We start from the raw sequence: 15,807 nt of genomic DNA, 5'->3' as shown, positions 1-15,807 counted from the left end.
AAACCTTACATCTTTGTCCAGTGACTTTATTGTTCAACAATTTTTTTCTTTTGTAATTTTTTTTCATTTTGTAGTATTTCGACTCTAGCATAACTTTGGTCTCTTTAGTGATGGTATTACTGAGTTATGTTGTGATTTTGCTTCAAATATCTCGTTTATTTCGAAATTGTTAAGTGTACCACTTTGAGATTGAGATTGTGTTTTATGATTACATTAATGTTTATGAAGTTGGATGAAGTAACAATAGCTCATTTCTTTGGACTATGATACCATACCTTAGCTTACTTTGCATTTGATATCACTAATTATCCTTAAAACTAGTGGGAGACAAGACTGTTTTGGCTTAATAACATGACTATTGAATACTAGTTTGTTCTGATATTATAAAATCTTGTTTTAGAAATCTTCTTTTTTTAAAAAAAAAAATAAAAATCAGACTTGAGCAATGATCACATGCTCTTAACTAACCAACCTTTACTTTGTGTATTTGGACATATGCTTCACTTCCCTGTTATGTATGCTGGTAGTTTTCTTTAACTATTTCTTATTTCTTATTATATCGTACTTTATTGAAAATATTATTCTCATGGTATAGTTTGAGTGTCAATGCTAATGTTTCACTCTTTATTTGCATGTGATATTAATTCGAGTCCACTTTGGACTCTATTCTTGCATTCTATGAGTTAAACTTTTATTTGAGTCACCTCATTTTGTTCAAGTGAAATGGGAGAAATTACGGGGGCAGGAACTGATTTACAGGTCTTGGAATAGTCCAAAACGGACTATATAGATGTGAATATACACTAGGATACATTGATATACAGAAGTATATGTGATATACAAGTCAAAAATCAGCGTATACATGGTTAAAAAACGGAATTACAGGTTTTCAGAGATGAAATATATTATATACATTTAATTTATGTGATGATATGCATAAAAACACGTCAGTATACAGACTATATACATGAGTATACACTCAGTACACGTGCAGATTTTTCAGATGGAGAAATGGGCTTAAAGCCCAATATTTTACAGCAGGTTCAGTAGAAACTTTTGGGACCTATCAAGCCATTTTGGACAAATTTTTTAGAGTTAGGACAGGTGGGCCAAAGGCCCAACTTAGTTGAAATTGGGCAATTGACCCAAGTTCAAACATTTTCTCCTTTTCCCTCTTTACTTATTTATTGTATTTGACTAACACTTTTGGTTTTAATTTTAATTATATTCCCAAGATAGCAATTTCTCTTCATATTCAAAAATAAAATAAAATAATACAAAATATTTATTTTATATATATGTTTACTACTTAGCTTTTATTTTAATATTGGTCTTGTTAACCCTTATGACTTTTTCCCTTTAAAAAATTCCCCTATTTCCTTCTCCCCTCAAGGTAATATAATAAATGAAATAAGTAAAAATAAATAAGAAATAAATTTTTTTTTGAATCAACTTAACTTAGTCAAAATTTTGGAAATATTTGTAAAAGGTCATTTTTAATTAAATCGCCGGTCAACAACAAGTTAGCGGGCAATCTGAGGGCCTAACACCTTCTCGGAATGTACATTGAACTTCAAATCCTTTTTCAACTGATTTTATCTATTCAAATCTTTTTTAAAATAATTATAAGTTTTTCTTGATTTTTTATTAAAAATTAAGTGGTACTCTGTTAATTCAGAAAATCGATTTCTCTTAAATCATAAGATTAATTGACTTTTTGAAACTTATTCATCTTTTTTTATATATATTTTTTCGAGTAAAACATGAGACGTGTAAAATTACTTTCTTTAAAGAGATATTGCCCGTATATATATTGGAAAATTACACACAAATCCCTCAGGATACAACAAAATGTTTTATTTATACATGCAAATTTTTCTTAACACTTATAGAGAGTCTTTATTTATAGAACTTAAGAGATGATTTTTCATAAGAGTCGTGTTCTTTCATGATGACTTTTTATAAGAGTTATGTTCTTTCATGAACAATCTTTTTAATTTAAGACTTTCATATATTAGAAAATATCAAACAATACTAACATCAATTATTAGGGTAAGTGTAGTAAAATATCCATGTCAATCATTATTTTCTTAATAGATAAGTCAAATTCAAACGTGATAAGTATAAAGTAAACGAAAAAGTATTAAAAAGAATTGAAAGGTAAATTAGTAAAAGATACTCTTCAATAATCATGTCAATCGTGATTTTTTTAAATAAATATATCAAGTACGAATGTAATAAGTACAAAGTAAACGAAAAAAAATTAAAAAGTAAATTTTAAAAAAAAATTGTTTAAGATTTTTTAAAAGGTGTGTAGATAAAAATATGAATAAACAATAGGAAGGAACAAAGTATTAAAAAGAATTAAAGGGTAAATAAGAGATTTTTTGTATTCATGATTTTTTAAAAAGTGTGTAAATTAAAATATGAACAAACGATATGAAGAAATCGATTTTCATTAAAAAGGGTATGTAAGGCCAACTTCGATTTGTGTTTACCTTAAATGATCTCATTCTCTCTTTTCTCTTGTCTTTGTTAGCGACAAGTCATTATGATTTGTTTGCTATTTAGTTTTCAGCCCTCTGTATGTGTCCATCTTCCTTATGTCATGTCGTTAGAAGTATTTAGTTTCGGGTTAGGAGTTGTGTTTGGTTTAATATAGTTTTCACCTTTGGATTATTCATCTCAAATCAGAATGCTCATTATTTGCAAATAGAGTCAACATGAATGGCGAGTTTCTTGTTCTATGCTCCAATTCGTATCTTGTTGGAATAAATAGGGTCCTTTACATTTGTTTGTTTTCTAGTAATAGGTGAAAGATGAAACCTTGTGAATCATTGTGCAAGAATTTATCGTCATTAAGTGTCACTATCTCTTCTTTTGAGTATGTGAAGAAACCTATCCCCTAGAACAAGAACCAGGTTCTTGTAAATTGCTTTTAAGTAAAGACACAAACACTTATTAAATTAAAAACCTTCCTCACTCAAGGAAGGAAAAATCTCGTTTTATTAATTCAACTATAAGATTTTGTGATTACAACTCAATAATCAAAAAGTCTTACAACTACTACATCTCTGGATTGACTACAATCGACTTCTGCTCTCAAAAGGTCAAACCCACCTTTTGTTACAACCCTCACAGAAACTCAACCCTACAAGAAGCCAAACCCACTCCTTGTACAATAACTCGTAACTTATAATCAAGAACGAAACAAGAAGATAGTCTTACACGTTTAAAACTTTCTCACTCAAGAACTTTTTAAACTTAGCAAACCTATCGATCTTGAAGAATTCTGCTCGATGAATAAATTTCACTTTTCTCTCTATGTGAAGTCGTGGTCTACTATTCTTCGTATGTCCCCTTTTTATAGATATTCATGCTGCATTGATTCCTTATCAAATAAGGTAAGGAAATTGTATTTAAACAAGGATTACTTCTTTTGTATAATCCCTTTTATATACAACTTCCTTCCTTAATTATTAAAGTTTCCTTATTTGTATCAACTTGTATCTTTAATAATTAAGGTTTCCTTATTTGTATCAACTTGTATCTTTAGCATTAATTGGATTGTGTCAATATGCTGCATTTTCATGAAAATTTCTGCGATCTCTAGCTGCATTATTTTACTGCTTGTGGCTGCATCAATTTGCGTTGCTTGCATTTCTTGTCTATCATCAAAACACCAATTTTATATCAACTTGTAGAATTAGGATTCTATCAAATTCTCCCTTTTTGATGAAGACAAACCTGTGTAATGCAACATATATTTCCAACATATATCTTCCCCCTTTTAACAAATCAAAAAGAGTCCAACAGCGGCTAAACAAAACCAAATATCATTCATAGCAACAATTGAAGCTCAGCCAATTGAGCATAATAAAATGTTCTGGCAACAAAACGAAGAGTAACAACACAGAGTTTAAACAACTAAAAGAACCAGGTTCAAACAAGATGTTTTTTCAAGTTGAAGTTTGACTAGGCTTGATTTTAATTTAATTATATTCCCAAGATAACAATTTATCTTCATATTCAAAAATAAAATAAAATAACACAAAATATTTATTTTATATATATGTATACTACTTAGCTTTTATTTTAATATTGATCTTGTTAACCCTTATGACTTTTTCCTTTTAAGAAATTCCCCTATTTCCTTTTTTCCTCAAGGTAATATAATAAATGAAATAAGTAAAAAATAAAAAATAAATAATTTTTTTTAATCAACTTAACTTAGTCAAAATTTGGATATATTTGTAAAAGGTCATTTTAATCAAATCGCCGGTCAACAGCAAGTTAGCGGGCAATTCGAGGGTCTAACACCTTTTCGGAATGTACATTAACTTCGAACCCTTTTTGAACTGATTTTATCTGTTTAAATCTTTATAAAATAATTATAAGTTTTTCTTGATTTTTTATTAAAAATTAAGTGGTACTTTGTTAATTCAAAAAATTGATTTCTCTTAAATCATAAGATTAAATGATTTTTCGAAACTTATTCATCTTTTTATATATATATTTTTCGAGTAAAACATGAGGCGTGTAAAATTACTTTCTTTAAAGAGATATTGTCCGTATACATATTGGAAAATTACAAACAAATCCCTCAGGATACAACAAAATGTTTTATTTATATATGCAAATTTTTTCTTAAACAACTTATAAAGAGTCTTTATTTATAGAACTTAACAGATGATTTTTTCATAAAAGTCGTGTTCTTTCATGATGACTTTTTATAAGAGTCATGTTCTTTCATGAACAATCTATTTAATTTAAGACTTTCACATATTAGAAATATCTAACAATACTAACATCAATTATTAGGGTAAATGTAGTAAAATATCCATGTCAATCATTATATTCTTAATAAATAAGTCAAATTCAAACGTGATAAGTATAAAGTAAACGAAAAAGTATTAAAAAGAATTGAAAGGTAAATTAGTGAAAGATACTCTTCAATAATCATGTCAATCTTTATTTTTTTAAATAAATATATCAAGCACGAATGTAATAAGTACAAAGTAAACGAAAAAAATAATTAAAAAGTAAATTAAAAAAATATTTTTTAATGATTTTTTAAAAAGTGTGTAGATAAAAATATGAACAAACAATAGGAAGGAATAAAGTATCAAAAAGAATTAAAAGGTAAATTAGAGAATTATTTTTATTTATGATTTTTTAAAAAGTGTGTAAATTAAAATATGAACAAACAATATGAAGAAATAGATTTTCATTAATAATTGTGCATATATAATTTTGTGGATCTCTTAATACTATGCATATGATTTTTTTTTAAATTACAACAACCAATCATGAAATGACAAAGCATATGTGTTGATCCCCCAAGGTTAAACCCACTCTTTTATAATAGTAGAAAAATATCCAACAATACTAACATCAACTATTAGGGTAAATGTGGTAAAACATCCATGTCAATTATTATTTTTTAATAGATACGTCAAATTCAAATGTGATAAGTTAAAAGTAAATGAAAAAATATTAAAAAGAATTGAAAGGTACATTAGTAAAACATACTCCTCAATAATCATGTCAATTGTTGTTTTTTAATAAATATATCAAGTACAAATGTAATAAGTACAAAGTAAATAAAAAAATATTAAAAATAATTAAAAAGTAAATTAAAAATATACTTTTTCTGTATATGATTTTTTAAAAGGTGTGTAGATAAAAATATGAACAAACAATCACTACAACAAATATGATATATAGCTACAAAATTATTAATTACGACATCAAATTTGTCACCAATTATTCTCTTTTAGTGACAAAATTTACTTCTCGTAGTTAAATAATGAGACACATACTTTTAGTGACGAAACATAAGAATTCGTAGTAAAGTTTTGTCCACTAAAAGCTTCCTACCAAAAAATTATTTGGCGCCATTTTGTTAAGTAGTGTTAGTCACGAATTTAAAGTTATCGGTGACACATTATTTCGTCACTAATAGTGTATGTAATTCATGATAAATTGCGACATCAAATTTGCCACAGATTATTCGCTTTTAGTGACAAAATAACTTTTCGTGCTTAAATATATGAGACACATACTTCTAGTGATGAAACATAAAAATCCGTAATAAACTTTTGTCCACTAAAATTTCCTACCATAAAATTAATTGGTGTCATTAATTAAGTACCGTTCGCCACGAATTTAAAGTTATCAGTGACACATTATTTCGTCACTATTAATGTATCTAATTCATGACAAAATATTTTTTTTATATAATTTATTAAATTTTTGGATACAAAATTTTTTTATCTGAAATAATATATTGTTATAATATCGACAAATTAGATTTCGTCGTTAAATATTATAAATTTTAGCAATAAAAAATTATATTTAGTTATGACATTTATTTTGTCATTAATAATATAAATAATTGGTGACAAATATTTTATTATCTTTAATTAATCTATCATTTAGTGACAACAAAAAAATTTTCACAAATATGTAAGGTGTTAAATAACGTCGACTTAAAATTTGTAGTTAATAATCAAACACTTTGTTACAAAAAAAATTCATAGCTACATACAATTTTTTTTTACAATTGTTTATAATTACAAGTGACGACTTACAAAAAGAATAATACAAGTGCTTCATAAGGAGTAGACATAGTCCATTCGTTAATTGACAAGTGAAAATATTAAAACCGTCGATTTTATAAAAATGAAAAAGTTCAATACATCAATTTTCATAAATTACACAATATTACAAATTGCATCATTTGAAAAATACAACACGGATTATTACATTGTGAGTGGACACGGTAATACCACTAGATCACTAATATTTGTTTGTTCGCACTTTTGTTTTTTACTTGATACACTTTCGTTGATAAGAACGATAAAAAAATATTTTGTCAAGTCTTTGTGCAAATTTTTGTGCATGTCTATTGATTTATGATTGGTAAACTATATAGATTAAGTCGATCTATTTGCTTTTGTCTATAAATGTGTACATATTTAATAGTAATTTCATATACGTACATAGAGTAACTACACAGAGATAATATCGACTTATAAACTTAGACTTTGCAAAGGTGCAATATATTCCATGAATTTCTATTAACTTTTTCCATCAATGTGAAAATTGAAATAAACTAAAAATAAAAGTACAAATAAAAGAAATGAAATAACGAAGATTTCAAATGTATTATGATGAAGTACTATAGTTATTGATATCAATGTTCAACTTGAACCGATTATTCATTTTTTAATAAAATAAAAAGTTTAATTTTAAATAATTTTATTATCATATATATATATATATATATATATATATATATATATATATAAAAACCATTTTTATAATGATAAATTTTATCATATATATATTTAAGATCAAACTAATTTTTTGTATACAAAATATAGTAACGAAATTAGATTTTGTTCAACTACGAAATATATATAACTTTAGAGACAATTGATTTCGTCATTGATTTAAGTAAAATAATTAGCGATGATATAATTTTATCGATAGTAATAACCTTTTTAATGACAAAACATACTATTAATTATGAAAAATATACTTTGTACAACAAATAAATTTGTCACAAATGTTTAAGCATTTTGGGACGATTTTTCTTTTCGTAGTTAATATAATACTTTTAGCGACGAAACACTAAATCATCTTTGTATACTTTTAGAGACACACCTTGAGTGACTGAGTGATGAATTATTTTTTGTAACACAAAATTTTCAGTGACGAAATATGATTTATTAATGACGAAATTATTTGACCCTAGTAATCAAATTTGTTATAGTGAATAGGAAGGAATAAAGTATTAATAAGAATTAAAAGATAAATTAGAGATTTTTTTTTTATATTTTTATGATTTATTAAAAAGTGTGTAAATGAAAATATGAACAAACAATATGAAGAAATAGATTCTCATTAATAATTGTGCATATATGATTTTGTGGATCTCTTAATATTATGCATATGGATTTTATTTTATTTTTTTAAAATTACAACAATTAATCATGAAATGACAAAGCATACATGTTGATCCCCCAAAGTTAAACCACTCTACTATTATAGTAGAAAAATGTACCATAAGAAGGTAAACTTTTAAACACACATTAGCAAAAGAAATTTTTTACTTTATTAGCCAATGAAGGCTTGCAAGTCTAAACTATAAAGATATATTTAGTGCTCCTTTAGGAATAAATATCTGCATTCAAGGTATGCACTGGGTCGATTTTGCAAGGCATAAAGCCTAGAACTTTCTAAGAACTATCCACTTGTAAATAGGGTTTGGAGTTAAGCATGACGTCAGCCGCAAGTAAACGTCATCTATCCACGAAGCTTGCAAATGTAAAGACAAAAAAGAAATCAAGAAAATAGAGAAATATTTATCCAAGGATGAGAACAAAAAAATTATGAATGTCAATCCTTCTCCTATGAAATTCACCACAAAGGTAAGTCAAAAGTTGTAACATCCTGAAAATTTTTAAACTAAGACTCGAATATTCTTCGTAGTGAGTAAGATTTTATCAAGTTTAAATTTCTTGAGTGTTGACGTCACTAGATGTTGCACCTTAAGTTCCAACAAAAACCAAAGAGAAAAGCATTCAAGTCATCCCTAAGTTTTTCTTAAATTTTGGGTCAATTTCAAATGACCATAAAAAGATGAGTTAGGAGACCCATAAGATATTAAATTAAAGACCTTCTAATTCTTTTTACAAGACCGCCGAGTTTGTTAAATTCTGAGCTCTGAGTAAAAAGTTATGACTGATTTTCTAACAACGTGCAAACCTATCAGTAGCTTCGCATGTCTCCGTGATACGCGGCCAATGCAGACCTCCCTGCCTAATAAAATTATTTCGATTCCAAGCTCATTTTAATTATTTATTTAAGGGTATTTTAGTCCTAAACACCCTTAAAGGTCAACTAAATCGCCCTAAACGTGTAGAAAATCAGTTTTTTCTCAAATTAAACCCTGTCATCCATTCCAAAAGCTCTATACTTAAGAAGATCAAGAAAACGCTAAGACTGGATTCATCTTCCGAGATTTTCCTTCAATTTCTTCAAGAATATAATTCTTTCAGATATGTAAGCTTTCATAGTGTTGGGTTTGTTTGCCCTCACGTCAATCATGTTTAATTCTATCCTTGATTCGTTTTGAGATTGAATTATTAAGTTCTTGAGAAGTTCTTGAGTTTTAGCCAATATTGATAATCTTATTGAGTTCTTGAGGTTTGTGTTTAATTCTTTGATAGTGAAATTCTCATTGAGTACTAGAGACGAGGGTTTGCAAATAGATGAGTTAATTGACAGTTCCTTGTGTGGGTTTCGCTGAAATTGTGTTGGGTTAAAAGAATTCGTGAATTTTAATCTTAGAATGGTAGTAGCTGTGAGTTGATTTGAGTATGAGAGAGGAAGAAAAGATCAGGCAATAATATATGTCCAGCTCCGCGTCGCAGAGATGTTTTAAATATCTAGTTCCCAAAAAGTAACCCCCCCCCCCTCTCCATGTTGCGGATAGGATACGGAGTCCACTGTCCCAAAATGTATTTTTGCAATCAAATTTAATTCCATCTTCGCGTCGCGCTAGTTTTTCTTAATTTGGGTCTTTGCCCATTCTTGTGATCAACAATCTTAACACTCCTACATCATTGAAAAAAATGCAAAATGTTAAGATATTTCAAAGCATAACCATTGATTCCATAATTCAAATTCAAGGTGGAGTTAAAATTTAAGTCTTGAGAGTTCTTTCAAACATATTTTACTAAATGTCTTTTAGTCTTTTTGAGGAGTCTTCTACAAATTCTAATAACTAGTTCAAGACTCGAGCAAGCGAATATGAGAGTGAGAAGAATGTATTCATGAGTCTACTTTGTCATTATCATGATATCTTTCATATCATGATTAACTCTTGAAAAATTCATAATTCACATTCAAGAGAGAGTTAAGAGTAAAGTTTAAGAAAGCCTTTGAGTTCAATTGTGAATCCTTTTAGATCAACTATCGATTTGATATAATTTTTGAGGAAGTAAGTATGAGAATGATAAAAGTCGTATACATGATTTCTGTCACGCCCCAAAAATGGGTGTGATGACACTCGTCTTATCCCACCAAGACAAGTCAGCCTAAAACCCAATATATAACAAAGTGCGGAAGTAAATGACAATCCAACAACAATTTCTATTATGAAACCAAGTCATATTAATTCAATCCCCAAAACTAGGTTGTAACGTGCACAAGCCTGTAATGTAAATATTAGAATTGAAATAAAATAGAAGTCTAAAATGAAGTTCTCTTTCAAGTAAAAACAAATCATAAACCGGAGTATGAAAGTTCACTGAGATGACAAGTAGCTACCTCACAATCCTCCACAAGATGGCTCAGAAACGAAGAGAATGGAAGGTATCACAAAAATTCGGGCTCGTAACCTACAAAAATTTGTAGAAGCAAGGGGTGAGTACCAAACCACGCGGTACCCAACAAGCAAACCTCTAAACACAAGTTAAGTGAACAGAATACGAGTACTCCTTATGCCCTATCTACACCTCCATGCTACAGCCTAACAGTTTACCAAACACACAACTCAATAACCACACTCTATCAGTTTACACATTCTCAATAAAAACTCAATATTCAACAGTCACAAGCTTCACAGAGAAACAATCACAAGCTTCACAGAGAAACAATCACAAGATCAGCAAAACACGTGTTCAAGTTCATCAATAATAAAATGTGCAATGCCATGAGATGCAATGTAAAATATCGTGATGCATGTCTTTCTTAACGATACACACCCGCTGTCTCACAGTTCGGGACCCATGAGGACATATCTGTCCATGCATCTATCGCGGCGCACGACACGGCCCTCGATAATAGTAACCATCGCAGCGCGCGATACGACCCTCGAAATATAATACCATCGCGGCGCACGATACGATCCTCGAAATGAGAAATGAGGAGATAACCATTTTGATAACAAAGCACAAGTTACAGCAAGGAATACAACACTAACAAATAAGCAACAAGTCTCCAAGTCACTCTCAATACCACACAAGAAAATACACGAATTTCATACGCTTAACAAGGGTTTAGAAATCCACTTGCCTTAACCACTCGAATAGTCACTCTGGGACTTGAGACTTCCCTTTCCGTTGAGCTTCCAAATCGATGCAATCTATGCAAGTATATATATTCACAATAAGATTTCAGAACTAACAACACTCACACTTTTTATGTGTTTAACCCTAACCTTACAAATTCACCCAAATTTATAATCAAGTTCGTAATTCTTGATGCCAACTAACATTTCAACTTCATAATTTTTTTCAAGTTTTAAGTCTAGGATTGCATTCCAATTTTCCAATATCATGATTCAAATGGTACTCACAAAATACCTTTCCACTAATATATATATATATATATATATATATATATATATATCAATATATCAAAACTTAAACCATAATATAATAATCAAAACTATGAAAACTACACTACAATGGATTCATAGTAGCGTGTAAAAGGTGTTTTGGTTTCCCTTTTTTTTTACCATTTCCTCCCAACCAATGATTGGCTCATTATGGCCAATCATTGGTAATCATTACAAAATTCTTTTTAAAAAAAATATATTTGCCCTAAATTTCCAGAACCTCATCACAGGTCACTTTTACAAACATAAAACATACCATAATTTCCATTTCACTATTTTGGCACCTATTTTTTTTTATATCCTTTCACATATATTATTTACTTCCATTGTGAAATTCACAATTTGTCTTTCACATATCCTTAAGTTATCCCCACTATTAATGACCGACCTTACATCAGAAGAATATTAACTGCACCACTCAACAAATTTTCTTAAATTCACACACACACACACACACACACACTATATATATATATATATATATATATATATATATATATATATATATATATATATATATATATATATATATATATATATATATATATATAATTAGCCATAATCAATCAAGCATAACCAATTGTGACAAAGCATTAGCGATTGTTACCTGCAAGGTCGATTTCTCTTTTCCTTTCGTGGCGTCGGCTCAGGTAAGTTTCTGCCTCCTCTTCTTTTCTAAATTAATTATTTATTTAACTGACCAAATCCACTAATTTATTTATTATTTTTTTTACATGACCCTAATAGTGTAAGGTATTAAATAATGATCACTTTAACTCATTAACTCTCTATTAATTCCATTATTTACTCTTAACCATAAATAAATTAACTCAAGTTATACGAATATTTAAAATTTCCAAAAATTACCTTCTAGGTCATTACATTATCCACCACTAAAAATCATGTTCGTCCTCGAACATAAAGTAAAAGAAATTACCTGAAGCTTCAAAAAGTTGAGGATATCTGGCACGCATGTCAGACTCAGTCTCCCAAGTTGCCTCTCCCATTGATCGCTGCTTCAATTGCACCTTCACTGAAGACATCTCCTTGGTCCTAAGCTTTCGAACTTGCCTATCCAAAATAGTTGTAGGCTCCTCCTCAAATGTCAAGTCTGGAACCAACTCCACAGAATCAAGTGAAAGCACATGAGATTCATCTGGAATATACTTCCGAAGCATAGAGACATGAAAAACAGGATGGACTGCTGACAAACTAGGTGGCAAGGCCAACTTATAGGCCACCTCTCCCACTTGACTTAAAATCTCAAAAGGGCCAATGAATCTAGGACTAAGCTTGCCCTTGTTTCTGAACCTCATCACACCCTTCATGGGTGATACTCGAAGCCAAACATGATCACCCTCCATAAACACTAAGGCTTTAACTCTCTGGTCTGCATAACTCTTCTGTCGACTCTGGGCTGTCAACAGTCTAAACTGAATCATACGGACTTGCTCCATAGCATCTCAAAGCAAGTCTGTATCCAAAGAGTCCATCTCCACCGAATCAAACCAACCAATCGGAGATCTACACCGTCTACCATACAACGCCTCAAATGGGTCCATCTAGATACTAGAGTGGTAACTGTTATTATAGGTAAACTCCGCTAAGGGTAAATGTCGATCCCATCTAGATCCAAAATTGATCACACACGCTCGAAGCATATCTTCCAATACCTGAATGGTCTGCTCAGATTGACCATCTGTCTGAGGGTGAAATGTCGTACTAATATCTAACTGAGTACCCAGACCATGTTGTAATGCCTTCCATAAATGAGAAGTAAATAGTGAACCTCGGTCTGATATGATAGAAATAGGAACTCCATGTAGTCGAACAATCTGACTGATATATAGCTCGGCTAACTTTTCTGCCGTATACTTCACCTGAACTGGAATGAAGTGGGCAGACTTGGTCAGCCTATCAACAACAACCCAAATAGAGTCATAACCACCCACTGTGGTAGGAAAACCCACAACAAAGTCCATAGTAATCCGCTCCCACTTCCAAGTAGGAATAGGCATCCTCTGAGATACACCCCGGGCCGCTGGTGCTAACACTTGACTTGCTGGCAAGTCAAACACCTCGAAAAAAAAGTCTGAAATATCTCTCTTCATCCCACACCACCAGTAATGCTGACTCAGATCATGATACATCTTCGCCGCTCCCGGATGGATGGAATACCGAGAACAATGGGCCTCCTCATCAATCTAATCAAATCGCCTGTCCTGGGCACACAAATTCTGCCTCCTATCCGCAAGACACCATCAGAATCAAGGACAGCCTCCTTAGCTTCCCATCTCAATACTTTATCTCGAATGAGACATAATTTTTCATCATCAAACTGGTGTGCACGGATTCGCTCGACTAAAGAAGACCGAGCCTCAATAAAAGCAATCATCCCATCACTCTCTTCTGAAATCTGCAAGCGGACAAGACTGCTAGCTAATATCTGCACATCTCTAGCCAATGGTCTCTCCTCAATACTAAGCGCTGCAAGACTCCCCATGCTAGGAGTCTTCCTACTCAGAGCATCGGCCACAACATTGGCCTTTCCTGGATGATACATAATGGTCACATCATAGTCCTTCAGCAACTCAAGCCATCTCTGTTGCCTCAAGTTCAAATCCCTCTGGCTAAAGATATACTGAAGACTCCGATGATCAGTGAAGATCTCACAATGCACCCCATACAAATAATGACGCCATAACTTAAGTACAAATACCACGGCCGCCAACTCCAAATCATGAGTAGGGTAGTTCTTCTCATGGGATTTCAACTGCCTAGAAGCATAAGCAATCACTTTCCCCTTCTGCATCAACACACCACCCAAACAAACTCCTGAAGCATCACAATACACAATAAAGTCTACACCCTCCTCAGGTAGAGTCAACAAAGGAGCTGAAGTCAACAAAGTCTTGATTTTTTGAAAGCTCTGCTCACACTCATCAGACCACTGAAAATCCACATCCTGTCGAGTCAATCTAGTTAATGGAGCTGCAATAGTAGAGAAACTCTGAACAAATCGTCGATAATAGCCTGTCAATCCCACAAAACTCTGAATCTCAGTAGGTGAAGTAGGTCGCGTCCAGCCTCTAACTGCCTCAATTTTGGCCGGATCTACCCTAATACCCTCCTTGGACACCACGTGTCCCAAGAATGTCACAGAAGTAAGCCAGAACTCACACTTTGAAAACTTGGCATACAACTTCTCTTCTCTCAACCTCTGAAGTACAATCCTTAGGTGTCGGACATGGTCCTCCTCAGTCTTAGAGTAAACCAATATGTCATCGATGAAAACAATCACAAAAGAATCAAGGTATGGTCGAAACATCCCATTCATCAACTCTATGAATGCTGCAGGGGCATTAGTCAATCCGAAGGACATCACTAGAAACTCATAATTCCCATATCGGGTTTGAAAAACTGTCTTAGGGATATCTGATGCCCTAATCTTCAACTGATGATACCCATACCTCAAATGAATCTTAGAGAACAATGATGCTCCTTGTAATTGATCAAATAAGTCATCAATACGCGGAAGAGGATACTTATTCTTCACTGTTACTTTGTTCAAATGTCTGTAATCAATACACATCTTCATAGTCCCATCCTTTTTCTTCACAAACAATACAGGGGCACCCCAAGGTGACACACTAGGGAACCATTACTCAATAAATCCTGCAACTGATCCTTCAATTCTTTCAACTCTGCTGGAGCCATAAGGTATGGAGGGATAGAAATAGTCTTAGTGGACGGCTCCAAATCAGTAGCAAAATTGATATCTCTATCAGGAGGAACACCTGAAAGATCTCAGAAGGAAATACATAGGGAAACTCCTGAACCAAGGGAATAGAGTCCATGGGAGGTGGTTCAACACTAGTATCCCGAATAAACGCTAAGTAAGACAAACACCCCCTCTCCATCAATCTCTGAGCACAGATAAAAGAGATAACCTTGCTAGGATAAGAACCACTAACACTATTCTACTTAACCCTCGGAACACCTGGCATTGCTAAAGTTACAATCTTATCATTACAATCAAGGACAACATGATAAGGAGAAATCCAATCCATACCCAAGATAACATCAAAGTCTACAATCCTCAGAATGATTAAGTCTACCCAAGTGTCATACCCAGCCAAAGAAACAAGACATGATCGATACACTCGATCCACCACTAAGGGCTTACCCACGGGTGTAGAAACACGAATAGGTACAGTCATGCTATCACATATCATATCAAATTTAGCAGCAAAATACATAGACACATAAGAGAATGTAGAACCTAGATCAAACAACACACACGTAGGTCGATGGCATACTGGGATGATACCTGTAATAACAGCATCAAAGGTCTTTGCCTCAGGTCTCCCAGGGAAAGCATAGCAGTGACCTCC

The sequence above is a fragment of the Solanum lycopersicum genome, chromosome 5 (genome assembly GCF_036512215.1).
Source record: "Solanum lycopersicum chromosome 5, SLM_r2.1".
Taxonomy (NCBI): domain Eukaryota; kingdom Viridiplantae; phylum Streptophyta; class Magnoliopsida; order Solanales; family Solanaceae; genus Solanum; species Solanum lycopersicum.
This window is presented reverse-complemented; position numbering follows the sequence as displayed.